General features: G+C 39.0%; 1 long non-coding RNA gene across 1 annotated transcript in view; it reads left to right on the forward strand.

The window, feature by feature from the left end:
* LOC144030447 (uncharacterized) overlaps nt 1-14,828 on the forward strand; it is a 33,286-nt gene that overhangs the window by 17,990 nt on the left and 468 nt on the right. Inside the window, exons 3-5 of the long non-coding RNA XR_013287262.1 lie at nt 302-373; nt 452-541; nt 13,861-13,947. This is a non-coding gene — a long non-coding RNA (uncharacterized LOC144030447). The remainder of the gene's footprint in view (nt 1-301; nt 374-451; nt 542-13,860; nt 13,948-14,828) is intronic.

The following is a 14,828-nucleotide window of genomic DNA, read 5'->3' on the forward strand; positions in this document are numbered from 1 at the left end:
TTTGTAATAAAAATTTCAGTGCCCTTGCTTATCAATCTTAGCCTGTATTCACACACCGCCTTCCAACAAAGGTCTCATACTCAGCTGTCACCACCAGTCCTTTTAAGTCTGAGTTTTATAATGAGCACATAAAGGAAGGTGTGAGGCACCTTGAGTATGAAACGCGAGCCCACGGAGCTATTAATAGTGTGTTTGTTCTATACAATTGTGAAATGTCACTTTCAAGGGGGTGTTGATTTCAGGTGGAGACTCACTGGAGTTGATTCTTCTTTTGTCTTGTCTTTTCTTCTCACTCGCTTAGTCTGTGGACCTCAGTGTGGACTCAAGATCTGTCTGCAGTCAATGCAGACAAGGAGAAGGCAACATGGTTAAGGTAATTCAGTTCCTCAGATGATGGCAAGATTTTTCAGTAATGATCAAGTGGAACATTTTATTGTTGTTTTGGCCGAAGGTGCACGTTATTTCAGGTCCGCCCTTGTCTTTCAATGACTCTTGAGAAGACGATGATCCAAAAAGACAAAAATTCATCACTGATTCAAAGGTTAGTAGTTACAGTTTATTATATTTTACAAAAATGGCTGGATGGATGTTTTATACAGCAAACGCGAGGGGAAACAACCATGAACACCTTACAGTGTTTTAAAACCTACCAACTTATGAAGTTAGCAAGTGCCCTCTGCTGATTAAATTTTGCAACATCAACTGAATGACTTCTTTAGATAGAATGTTCAGTGAATGCAAATATGAGTGACAATAGGGCATCTTATACACCCAAAAATTTTTTTAGTTGCATGTTAAGCTTAAGCAGTATCAAAATCTGGTATAATAATCAAAGTACAACTGGAATTTGTAGTGGCATTGAATTCTATGATGATATTCTACAGCTTCAAATTAATTGTACCTCATGAGTGGTATTGAAAGTGTACCAAAATATCAATTACACAGTAAATTCCCTAGAGTACATTTGAGTCCATTTAGAGTGGGACCAAATTAGACTCAGAGTAATTTTTACACTTGGAAGAGGGTAAAATAAAGAATTGGAAAAAATACAAAATAAAAATGACTCAAGAGTGGAGGAACAAACGCACGACCTTCATCTTGGGAGACAGTCGATCTACACCCTGAGCCACACAGCTCCTACTTTCTGTTAGTATATTGCTCGTGTCAACTGCAGCTGATTCCATGGACTCTTCCTAACTCCAAGAGAACAAAAACTATGGCTGTTTCTCAATATGCATTCTTGTCCGTACTTATTTCCTTGTGATGTCTTGAAACGTCATCAGTCGCGGCCCAAGTACTGTTCCAATTGCAAGTACGCAAAAAGCCGTAAGGGTCTGGCAAAGAATGGACGGAATATCCGGATATTGTTCTTACTGCGAGCTTCTTGGTTTTGACGCATTGCCGTAACTGTGTACCACGTGACTAGATGTTATAATTTATAGTATTAATAATTAAATTAGTATCATTTGAAATTATACATGGGATTTATCCAATTTAGGATTATATGGGGAACAAAAAGGTTCTGGAAAGACACCGTGTGAGTTGTAGGTTTTGTTCTGATTCTCCTTACATTGTGGTACGTCTATAAAAAAAAATTACATTTGAATGTGTGTGTATGTAGATCATTTTTAATTCTTTATTAGGATCGCCATTAGCCCCGATGATGGTCATGCCGTCACACCGGGGGCACACTCAACGAAAAGTTCGGCGTCCTGGGGACTTGCCCATCAGCGATAGCCAGCCTTAGCTAGTTGTTGCTACTACCTACTAGGGATGTAACGATAAGCGCAATATCGTGATATTAAAATTACCACAATATCGTTGTCGTCATGTTGACAATATTTAAATGCAACACATCTCTTAAAAATGTCAGGTTGATTTCCATTTGTGCAGTTCTAGCACCCTCTGGTGGCTAGTTTTTTAGTGCAATTTAATTTTCATTAGGGATGTTTTGGCCCTTCTATGTTTAAAATCTACGCTATTTGTCAGATGAAGGTGAACATAATATGCCTGTGAAGCAAGTCATGTGGAGGAACTCAATGTGTGCGTACATTAACAACATAACATAATAATAAGGTAATAATAATAAAACATAATAATAATGTTAACATAGATGTTATGTACAAAAGCAAAATATTGTGCTTCTTTTAGTATGAGCTAATTTTTTTTACAATATTGTGACCTTTTTTAAATATCGCCAACCTCCCCACAAAATCGTGATAATTATCGTATCGTGAGCTTCATATCGTGATAATATTGTATCGTGACATTTGAATACCGTTACATCCCTAGTACTTACTGGCCAACTGCTACAGTTGGCGTACCGGGACCAGCCCAGTGGGTCGCTACCGCTGCCGATCGGCAATGGTGGTGTGGCCGGAGAGGTGCTTGCCAAATGTATAGACGCTGCAACTGTCCAGTAAAAGAGCTGATCCAAAGCCGACGGCAGGAATGAATCCCGGTGAATAAAGTGGATCGAGATTGCTGTTGTTCAGCAGGAAAGTGATGCAGCTACGTGTCCAAGTGTTGTCCACTCACAGATGTCTATTTACGCTCATAAAAGGGGAGAAAATACAAATGCTGGTGGGGGGCACCAATGAACGCACATGCCGTGCCTACTCTGCCGTAAATGAAAGAAGAACAAACGTGATGCTCCTCCGCTGTCATTCGTTCCTTGAAGTATGAAATGCGTCTTGGGATATATTCACAGCCAAGCCTTCACCAAGCAACTACCGACACATCCTTGGTTTAAGCTAGCAAAAAAAGAACGACATCCGTCAATTCTATGTGGTCTTGGCTTATGCATACTTTCGATTGGAACAGTACTTGGGCCGCCATTGATGACGTCTCACGAAATCACAAGGACGTAAGCAAGGTTTTTAATCGATGTATGTTGTACAAATACATTTTGAAACATCGAAATAGTAGTACAAATTAATTGAAAGCTAGTCACATGATATAACTGCAATGAATTACGGAAATACGGCAGCGAGATATGTGATCTTGGGAAGTACGTTCTTGAGACCGGGCTTACCAAGACACTACTTGTTACGTCACAAGAACGTACTCTGGGGCCTATATTCACTAAAGGTTTGCGTCGCCTCTGGGACGCTGGCCCATTGTTCTGCATGCAACTACGACAATGGAACTAGAAATACCTTGTCATATATAAAACTATTATTTGGCCTTTTTTTTCTATGGCATTAGATTATTAGATTTGTGCCACAATTACGTGAGCGTAATGGTGTTTTGTGCGTACAAAACCGTACCGCGTACACTTGCTACGTCTCTCTCCTACACGTACAATACCTTGATTCACGCTTACCATGCATATATTTGTTCCACAATTGTTAACCAATCAGGAGTCGGACAGTAGAGCAAATCCTGATTGGCTGATTACTATCCAATCAGGCAGAACTTAGACAATGTGTTGTCATGCTGCGTTGTATCATGGGCGTTTCTGCTATTTTTTTATTTTTTTTTAAGTTTACTAGCACTCGGTCCTTTTCTGTTTAAATGTTTATCTACATCTCTGACATATATTTACTCAGCAGAATTTAAGTTTTGTTATGTTTTATGGAGCGAAGCAGCTCCAAACTGCTTTCCTGCTTAGCGGAAGATGGAGGGAAGACAAGTTTTAGCCCTCATGGGGCCGTTGGATGATGGCATCAATTGTGCGGGGGCGGGGGGGGGGGGGGGGGGGGGGGGGGGGGGGCTAACTTCTGAATCGAAGACTACTTCCAACATTTTCATTACGGTAAGTAACATAAAAGGCATCTGCATCTTTTAACCTTGACACTATCACACTCAGGCTTTCAAGACAAGCAAAATTGTATGTGATAGTTACATACACTACATTGGCGATGTATGTGCATAGTTATGATGGGAAAAAAACACCACCCCTTTTATTTTCTTGTGCATTGTTCCTTGTGCCACCAAAGGTATATATATGGTGTAACTAACAGACAGAAAAGAAAAACATGGCATGCCCAAAAGCACTGTTAACTCAATGCCATAGTTAGATGTAATTATGTTCATGATATTGCTGATTAGTTATGAGAATTGTGGAAAATGGCTAGATATCAGCTCTTCAATTCAATTTATGAGTTAATTTTGTTGTCATTACCTGAACTTGTGCACATGAATGCCATAGCAAACCAATCACCGAAGCAGCATTTTATCACCTAAACGTTATAGCCAGACAGAATAGTTGCATGTTCCATACCAGAAGAACCTTATTTATTTCCATGCATTTATTTCCAGTAGACGTGATTATTACAAAGGTCTTCTGACTGTACTCCCTCAAAAGAGCATCACATTATAGCTGCAGAGGTTATGAAGTTGTTACCCTTAGTTGTACTAGACATGTAACATGAACAAGAAACTGTAGAAACATGGATGGTCACATTGTTTTCTAGGGCTGCACGATATTGGAAAAACATGTGATATGTTGTTGAATTGTTGAATATCGTCATATCTATATATGATTTCCCTGCTGTCAAGCTCAAGCTTCAGGTTCTGACTCTTCCGACAGACATTTTAATGACCAAGTCAAATTGGTCTCATCAGCTGGCTCAAAGACTTCAAGAACTAGAGCTGCACAAAAATCATGCAATTGGGATGTTGCTAAATATAGAGATAGATATTGCAATATTTGATATGGATCTAAAGAAATGACATGTTTATTATCTAATGAACAAATTATATTCCTCATGCCGTAAAATGTATTCATAGTTATTTAATTGTGCTAATGATTATTACTGATTATTTAATAGTGATAATGTTCAACTAGTGGTAGTGGATGGCGTTGCAAATTTGAGCTAGCGGCTGACCGTTCAAATTCAGATAAGAGCATAAAATTCCATATGAAACTTATTGCATGTCCTTGTTATATGCATATTGCATGGGCCAATATCGTAATATCAATATTTTTTGCACTCCACTTCTTCGTCTTCTGCTTCACCACTGTTGTGGTGTCATCACGTGCATTCTGTGTCCTTTGTCATCTTTTTTGCCTGGTAATAAAAACAAAACCCAAGGTTAACGCTCAGATTTTTGTCTATCTTTAGTTATGGAAAAATGATAAGATCAACCATGTTTCTCATTTTAGTAAAACACATTATTTTGGGCTATCTATTTGATGCCGTCATCCAACAGCCCCATAAGGGCTAAAACTTATTTTTCCTCCTTCTTCCGCTAAGCAGGAAAGCAGTTCAGATCACCCTGTAACATAACAAAACTTAAATTCTGCTGAGTAAATAAATGTCAGAGATGTAGATAAAAATTAGTACTAATGAAATTTAAAAAAATAAATAAAATAAATTAAAAAATGGCAGAAACGGCCATGATACAACGCAGCATGACGACACGTCTAAGTTCTGCCTGATTAGATAGTAATCAGACAATCAGGATTTGCTCTACTGTTCGACTCCTGATTGGTTAACAATTGTGGCACAAATATTACACCTCGACCCTTGCATGGTAAGCGTGAATCAAGGTATTGTACGTGTAGAGGAGAGATGTAGCAAGCGTGCGCGAGGAAACACCTTTTTTGTATGCATGAAACACATTTTTTACATACAAAACACATTTTGTACGTACGGCACATTTTTTATACGCACAAAACTCATTTTGTACGCACAAAACACGCCATTACGCTTGCGTAATTGTATGACAAATCTAACGCCATACCTTTAAGTTTTGTATTTATAGCACATTTTGGCACTGACAAAAAAGTAAGCCTTTGTCAAAATTGGCTGAGAAACGAACACATTGTGACTTGATTTCAATGTCGATGCATTTCTTCTGATGGGAACGTTGCCCCTGCCAAAATGGCCGTCACGTAGGTGTGCCGTTTAGCTGGGCTGCTATAGCATGCTGGCGTATTATATATTATGTTTTGTCTTTATATCTGTGATGATAACACAAAACTCATGGATGTGGAAAACAGCACATAAACCATGAGGGATAAAAATAATGATAATACTTTGAAGTTGGACATAATTGCTTTTGTGTCGTGTTACTGTAACAATGACCAGGGTGGTCAGACTGCTGGGATTACATGTTTGGATCAACAGTAAATGTATACCTGACAGTCACAGTTGATAAAAAGCAAATGTTTTTAGGGTTAACCTTTCTATAGAAAGTACTTGGGGTCATTTTTTTACCCAATTATGGAAATGTGGGGCACCTATTCAAAAATTACAATAATTTAAAAACAATAACAAATAGATACAAAATCAATTTGAGGAAAACATGGAAGATGAAATGCTAAAAATATAAATTCAACAAACAGTGCAAACAAAATGTGCCCTGGTGTTATTTTTGACCCCACATATGCATCTTTTTTTTTTTTTTTTTTTTTTTTCTTTTTTTTTGAAGAGCTCAGAATTGTTCATTCGGTAGTCTTACCGATTCAACGTCTTGTCATCATTGCTCTTTTCCTTTTTTTTTTTTTTTTTTTTTTTTTTTTTTTTTTTTTTTTTTTTTGTGTGTGTGTGTATGTGTGCGTGCGTTTGCGTGCGTGCGTTTGCGTGCGTGCGTGCGTTTGCGTGTGTGCGTTTGCGTGCGTTTGCGTGCGTGCGTGTGCGTGCGTGCAAATACGTATAAATTTATACTCATTCATTCACCTAAAACCTTATAAATATCCCATTACCCTTCGCCTTAACCAGGTACTTCAGAATCTTGCCAGAGTCGTGAGATTTAAATGGTCAGGAGACCAGAGAAAAGGTCAGAAAAAAAAAGAAATAAAGAGAAAAGAAAGGTAAATCAAAGTGACATCCAGCACCGACCAAACACTTCCTGCCTTCCCCATGATTACAAAATCAAAGTCTTACGCCAACCCCGGAAGCCTCTAAATTCCAGCAAATTTAGCGAGATCTCAAGAGCCCAGAGGAAAAACTAAAGAGAGGAAGGAGGGAAGGATCGATAAGGCAGAGTGAGATCCATAGAAGCCAGTACATCCAATCCATCAAAGTGAAGTCCAGCACCAACAAGACCCCTCCTGCGTGGTTACAAAACCAGAGTCTTATGCCAACCCCAGAAACCTCATACTTCTAATAAATTAAGATCTCAAGTGACCAGAGGAAAAACTAAAGAGAGGAAGGAGGGAAGGATAGATAAAGCAAAGTGAGAACCACAGACACCAGCACCAACTGATTCAAGGGGCTGTGGGAGGGAGAGGGTACTTCTGTTGAGTTTCAGTAGATGCTGGTGCGACGGATCTGGCATGCATAAGGACCACCACCAAAGAAAGAAGCCGTCAACCGCGGTCCAGCAAAGCGAGCAACTATAAGACAAGTTTTGAACGAATCTTTCCTTACCACGAGGAGTCCAGCCACCGACCACCAGCAGCAGGATCGCCAGAAGCCCACGTGCACTTTTCTTCTTCATCTTCAAGCTTCCAGAGGAAGCAGCTGGATACAGACTGGAGCGAGCTACCCGGCTGGGATGCGCCGACGAGACCCACCGGGGAAGAGCACCTTTCTCTGCAGGCACTGCCAAGCGTGTCCGTCCGTCCGTCCTCCCTCCCGCGTCGCTTTCATATCTCGACGTGCAGCGCCGAGAAAGTACTTGGGGTCATTTTTTTACCCAATTATGGAAATGTGGGGCACCTATTCAAAAATTACAATAATTTAAAAACAATAACAAATAGATACAAAATCAATTTGAGGAAAACATGGAAGATGAAATGCTAAAAATATAAATTCAACAAACAGTGCAAACAAAATGTGCCCTGGTGTTATTTTTGACCCCACATATGCATCTAAGGGTTAATGTATCCTCGTGGTGGCGCTCTTCTAATGAAGGAGGGTAAATGTTTATATAATGTTTATATGCTATACCACACATAGACCAACACAAAGTGGACGTATTGTTTTGCAAGTGCGTAATGCGTATTGCACATAGAATTTAAAGAAAGTGAAAGGTTTTGAACCATTTGTTATTGCAATGTTTCAAAGTCCAAAATGCTCTGATTTCAGCCTCTCGAAACCTTGTCCGCCTTCACAACAGACACATTGAGCTCTATTTTCGTGCCCAATTTAAGTCAAGTGCAAAGTGTAGTGTAGTGTGTCTGTACGCATGGGTGGGATTCTCTTTCTTTTGGCATTTTTGTAGATGCGTACACCAACCATTGTGGCTGCCTTCCTTCTCTTTAAATCTAATGCAGGCTATCAGATGGCGCAAAGTACATTTATAGGAATTGCAAGAAGATCCCCACTTTTAGAGGGTTATGAATAAAATACGGTGACATCCACCACACATACTGTACAAGCAGAGTGCAGAATCTGTCAGTCTGCCTGTGCCATCAAGTCAACCAAAAATCGTGTTACTCTTCCTGTGCCATTACTTGGAGTTGGTTTCACCTTGCCTAAAGGTAGTCTACTTTCTATCACCAAATTGTCAGGTACGCTAGAACGGTCCACCGGAACGCCCAGCACAGCGGGGCAAGGTACATGCAATGCGAGCAGTACATCCTTGTGTTGTTCCGATACCTTTTTTTGGCCCCTGGTACCGATTCCGATACCCAGCTTTACAGTATCGGCCGATACCGATACCTAAGGTTTTTTTCCCCTCAACATGGAAAAGCTGTCCTGCCATTGGTTCAGAGCATTCAAGGGCCAATAGGATATCTTAGATCGGCATGCAGTGAACATGTCAGTGAATGTCGTGCACGAGCATACAAAATCCTATATTAGCGTTGGAATTAATGGTACCGGCATTAGGGATGTAACGATAGCCAAACATTGCAGCTACGTCTGTCTTTGTTTCTGTATTCATGCAGCACCGTCACTGTGAGTGTTAAATCCCTTTTGACAGGACTGAGTTGCATCGCTGCATTTTTTTAGTTTTATTTTTTTTTCAAATACAGCTCCTGTACATAAAAATGGTGGTATCAAGTCATTTTGGCCGGCTCTAAAATTTACGTTCAGCATTGGTACGAGTACTTGGGAAACACAAATTTATATTATTATTACATTACACACAGTTGGGCTCTATTGACCAATTAGGTAACGTTTGATGATCTACACTGGAATTTATTTAGGAGTCAGTGTCAGAGTGAAAGGGGGAAACATACTTTTGCATGCCAGACTTTTCAGATTCATTTGTATTCACCCATAGGCTAGGGAGAACAGATGAGACGACATGTAAAACCTACATTGCTTAAGATTTTTGAAAATGTGATTAACCTGTTACACCTAGTCTCTCACATTCTCAATCAAGTCGATACAAGCTTGTAAGTCCATTCCAAAATCTATTAAAAGTCCATTCAATGCCCTCTTTTTGTGCTCTTCCTGCTCAAGCACAAACATGTGACGGTTGAAAAACTGTTGCAGTTTTTCATTGGTGAAGTTAATGCACAGCTCCTCAAAGATGTTGAACTGCAAAGACAGAGGCCACGCTTATGATTACCTTATTTTCTTTCAAGCCTATTCAGACAAATGTTGATGAATTATTTTAATCATGAGTAACGCCAGCAAACACCAAGGACACGACTGAAAACGACTGAAAAGAATCATCGCAAAAATACAAACAAAAAATACAGTTGGTGAGTCGTGACTCTGCCAAACGACTGAGCACCGCGCATTGACTGATGACTTACTGTGACCCTGTAATGGTTTTGAAGGCCCATATACAATAATACTTATACATTCGCAACCTGAACATAGACTTTAGACTTTAGTTGTGGCGTAGTTGGTTTAATATGATTTTGGTGGATTTGATCAAGGTGCAGGCAGACAGATTCTGACCTCCGCGGACATGTGTTGTACATCATATTAAATATGACGAGCATCAGACAATCCCTCAGAATCCTTATAGCAAATTATACAAACAAATTATAATCGCTATTGTCTTAAAACATTTTTAATAGCACTGTCCTGATTACGCAGCACAACTATGGTCGTGGGTGGTGGCTGTCACACACACAGATACATGATTGCGGGTGGAAGGTGGTCGGTCCCCAAGTGCCCATCCACAGTGGCCAGTTTTACATCATCTGCAAGTGGAAATCTTCTTGCAGTTCAATTTAGATGTACTTTGCACACCTATCTTGTATCTACTGTATATGCCATGTCGACCCGATGGCTCTCTGTGCTGAATATAAAGGGAATGAGGGGACACTTTGATTGGATGGATTTGGCTGTGTTCCTGTCTACACCGGCGCAGACGCTTCACAAACACATGAGAATTACGAACAGCATCACTCGTGCAACGACCTTAACTCACATCGAAGATCTCTTTGAGGTTAAACAGCATGGCGGGTTCATGGACGAAAGTAAACATGGCCATGTCTTCAATTTTATCGTAGTATGTGTATATATATCATCTAAAACGAAGGAGTTGGTCATTGACTTTAGGAGATCCAGACCAGGACCGCAACCAGTCCTGCTAGAGGGAGCTGAGGTGAAGGTGGTGGACAGTTACAAATACCTTGGATTGTGGCTGGACAATAAACTGGACTGGACAACACATACCAGTCACTTGTACAGGAAGACACCTTCAACATCCGCAGTAAACTTTTGAAGATGTTTTACCAGTCTGTGGTTGCCAGCGTCCTCTTTTACACCGTGGTGTGCTGGGGTGGCAGCATATCCAAGAAGGACTCTTACAGACTGGACAAGCATATCAGGCGGGCCGGCTCTGTGGTCAGCATGAAGCTAGACTCTCTGGTGACAGTGGCAGAGAAGAGGACTCTGGACAAACTGCTGGATATTATGGACAATAGCAGCGACCCTCTGCACACTGTCATCAGCAGTCAGAGGAGCCTGTTCAGTGGAAGTGGAAGTGCCGGACCAACAGACTAAAGAACTCCTTTGTCCACCGTGCCATTGTACTCCTCCCTACAACTCCTCCCTGGGGGGGAGGAGGATGTAGCGTGCACTTCACTTCACAAATATGGCACTTTACTGTACTGTAATTTATTTAATTCAATCTCCTGTGTAATAACCTTATTTATTGATTGAATTTTTATTATTTATTTTATTTTTACTATTATTATTATTATTGTTATTATTATTATTAGTTCAATCTCTGGTGTAATAACCTTTATTGATTGATTGAATTTTTATTGTTTATTTTATTTTTTCCTATTTATTATTATTATTATTATTATTGTTATTATTATTATCAATCTCTGGTGTAATAACCTTATTTATTGATTGATTGAATTGTTTTTTATTTTATTATCTGTTCTTATTGCTGCTGGACATGTACATTTCCCAGAGGGAGCCATCCCAAAGGGATCAATAAAGTCAAGTCTAAGTCTAAGTTTATTTACTGAATTAGAGCCAGTGATTCTTAACCATGGGGCTTTGAGCTGTTAGCGCCAATTAGTGGGTAATTAATTTAAAATTTGCACCTGTGGGCCACGGGGCAGTGTACTTCAGCAATTAAGTACAAATGTTGCCAAGGAGAATGCTCAGTTACATTTCAGCTTCCTGCCACCGGCTGACAGTAAGGCAGCAGGTGTCACTGTTATTTACCTGTATGTAGAAGTAGAAGCAGTAGAATAAACCTAACAGCTAAACTTATGGTAAGTAAAAGAAAAATAGAAATCGGAGGTGATGCCAAACCACACCGAAAAGAAAAAAAAAGTTCAAGGCAACACAACCCTGACTTAATCAAACACGGCTTTGTCAGTGGCGATAATGAGGCGGAGCTGAGAGTCCAGATGACAAACAAACAATCAACAATTAAAAAAAACATTTTTTGATTATGTCAATTTGAAACTAATTACAGACTATACCTTAAGAAGAGATGCAAAATGAGATGCAAATGAAATAAAAACCTGTCCCTGAAACTTCCACTTACATATAATGATTTGTGTGCTAAACTTTCAGTGTCAGTAATGGTATTTAATAAAAATATACATGTTAAAAATAAAACTAAATTCCCCTTAACTTTGATGGTTTGGTTTGAGACAGGAATCCGTTTACAATGGTCCAACCTGATAAACAAAGCCAATCAGCTAATGTTATAATAAGTACAGCAATATGTGAAGAATATTACTAACTTGGTATGATTCTTTACTTACCTGCTGGCTAAGTGAAGTGAGGAGGCATGTACCTTACAACAGTCCACTCTGCATTAATAAAGGTTGTTTGTCTGCCAAATATGGGATACAATTTTGGACAAAGGTTGCACAATATAAAAAGCATTCTCTTAATTGGGCGGGATGCCCTGCTGCTATTGGTAGATTTTATCTTGTGACCAGCAAGGTCGTTGAGGAGGGTGAGAGGTGAGGGGCAATCACAGACCTGCTTGACATCAATTTCCTGCATTAACGGAACATAACAGAAGTGCATTCATAGATGAGCACCATGTATAGTACTTGATGCCTTCTAGATTATAATACTGTGTACTTTATGTAGGTGTGACATAAAATTATCCAACAAAACAATCAGGTTTTAATGCTTCATACAGTGTGTGCAGTACATGCAATTGAATAAATGCACCTACGCTCAAAGACAGCCATCATGAATACTTTTACAAACAAAAGTTGAATCAGCCAAATAAGACAGATACAATGAATGAGTTGATATCTACTTAATTAATAAATTTTTGTTTTGGTTGTTTTCCAATTTGGAGTTCAAAAAAGCAAACAAGAAAATTATTTTGTCATTTATTGCATCTAAAATCTTCCAAGTAAAAGAGTTTTGACACATTCAGCTGTGGTCCCCTAATCAGAAAGTTCACTGAAGGTCAGTTGTGAAGGTGGTAGCAACACATGCATGACACACCTTGTGAGACTCAATTGTTGCAGCTGCTGTTGAGTGAGCCCGAAGGTCATGGACTTACTTCACTCACACAACTGCTAATCCCTGAGAGGTCTACACGCTTTATCGCCTGGTGGCGTCATAGCATTGTTCTTTTTACTTTGGCCTTGACGATAAAGATAACCGTGTGAAATTCTTGTCTGGATTGTTTCTCGCTGTTTGAGAAAGGCAACAGCTGTCAGCCCTCATGATGGAAGAGAGTTAACAGGTGCAAAGCACTCAGAAAATACATCTCAACTTATTCAAACTACGCGTCATTTTTGTGTGATCAGAATCTTTAGTTGATGCCTATGCTTGTTTTAATTCTATTCTTATCACACATTTTCTACATCTAGTTGTATAAAGTACTAACTTATTTAAATGCAAAATTCGATTATTAGATAGACACATCTTCACTTTTGAAGTAAAGTGTGCTATTATTCAGCATAAACAGTTAAGAACTGATTTGCTTTCACATTGTTGGCCTCATTGTCAGCTGTCTTATCCATGTTTGCCGCTATCACACCTTGAAGCTTTCATTCCCATCCTGCTGCTTAGACTCCACCATGTTAAAGTCATTTGAAGAAGTTTAAAGGTGACAATGGTCCAAATCTGAGCAGGAAGGGAAAATCTATGGTTCAGTTGTGTGCAATATTTGTATGTAAATCTTCTATACTTCATATTAGGGGTGTTAAAAAAATCGATTCGGCAATATATCGCGATACTACAGCATGCAATTCTCGAATCGATTCAATAGGCAGCCGAATCGATTTTTTAACATCCATTTTTGATGTTAAAATATTCAACAAAACGTCTAACTTTCACACCTTAACATGAAAAAGGTTACAACCTGTTTGTTAAAATACAGTGTATCACAGTTCTAACACTGAAGTTTGAGATCAATAAATAATAAACTTTCATACAAATCTTACAGTGTACATGTACAAGTTTACTGAATGGTATTTTCTAAATTGAGTAAAAACAATCGACCTGTAAATTCATATCGGGATTAATCGGTATCGAATCGAATCGTGACCTATGAATCGTGATACGAATCAAATCATCAGGTACTAGGCAATTCACACCCCTACTTCATATGCAGATTGGATCAACAGACAGTGTGCGGAGGCAAGTCTGACGCTTTATTCGGATTTCTGCCAGGAAGGGAACCTCTGCACCATTCCTCATGGTAAATTAGCAGTAATATGTTATGGTATTTTTATTTATTTATTTATTTTACAACTGGATGTGCATTCAGTATTTTTTTAATGGGTTTTAACATGTGTGTGTTCGTGTAGATTTGATGATTGTACTTTATATACTGATTTCACCACATGCAACCACCTGCACCCCCCTTAAAAACTGATTGCATGGATTTTCTTCTCCAAAACATGATTCCTATATTAAACTGAAGACTTTAAATTTCCCATGCGTGTGAATTAGAGTGGGAATGGTTGTCTATATGCGTACTGCGGTTGACATTGAATAATGACAAGTCCTGGTGGTGGTTTTTGTTTTTAAAACGAAAGCAACCTATCACTGTAAACATAAAGCATGGCGTCATCATAAACAAATAATTTAACATGGTGCCTCAACATGAGCATGATGTTATTTAATCTCCCGTGCTGTCTGTGCTTGTGTGTCGGCAGTATCGATGTACAGTATGTAATGCATGTATTTTCTGGTCCAGCCATGGGCATTACTTGCACACTGTGCTGTTTTCTGCAATTACTGTAGTGAAATCCAACAGTGCCTTATAAGGTGCAGTATGTTGATTCATACAAATATTTGATTGACTAAATTCTTAATGGTAACAATATTATTCTATTAAAAACTTTATATTGTAAATTGATTTAGAATATCACTACTATTTACCCTTGCAGATAAATAACAGAGCCACAAAAATAATATGGTCAACTATCTCAATAACAAAGTGAGTGTGAAGTTCACAGTGGTAGCTTGCTCATGCATGCTATTGAATGAAAACATATTTCTGAACTTTTGACTGATACATAACACCACAAGTACAAGTATATGTTGAATTTGCTTGGGAAAAAATACAACAACAAC

This window comes from Festucalex cinctus, chromosome 1 (assembly GCF_051991245.1).
Source record: "Festucalex cinctus isolate MCC-2025b chromosome 1, RoL_Fcin_1.0, whole genome shotgun sequence".
In the NCBI taxonomy this organism is placed as follows: Eukaryota; Metazoa; Chordata; class Actinopteri; order Syngnathiformes; family Syngnathidae; genus Festucalex; species Festucalex cinctus.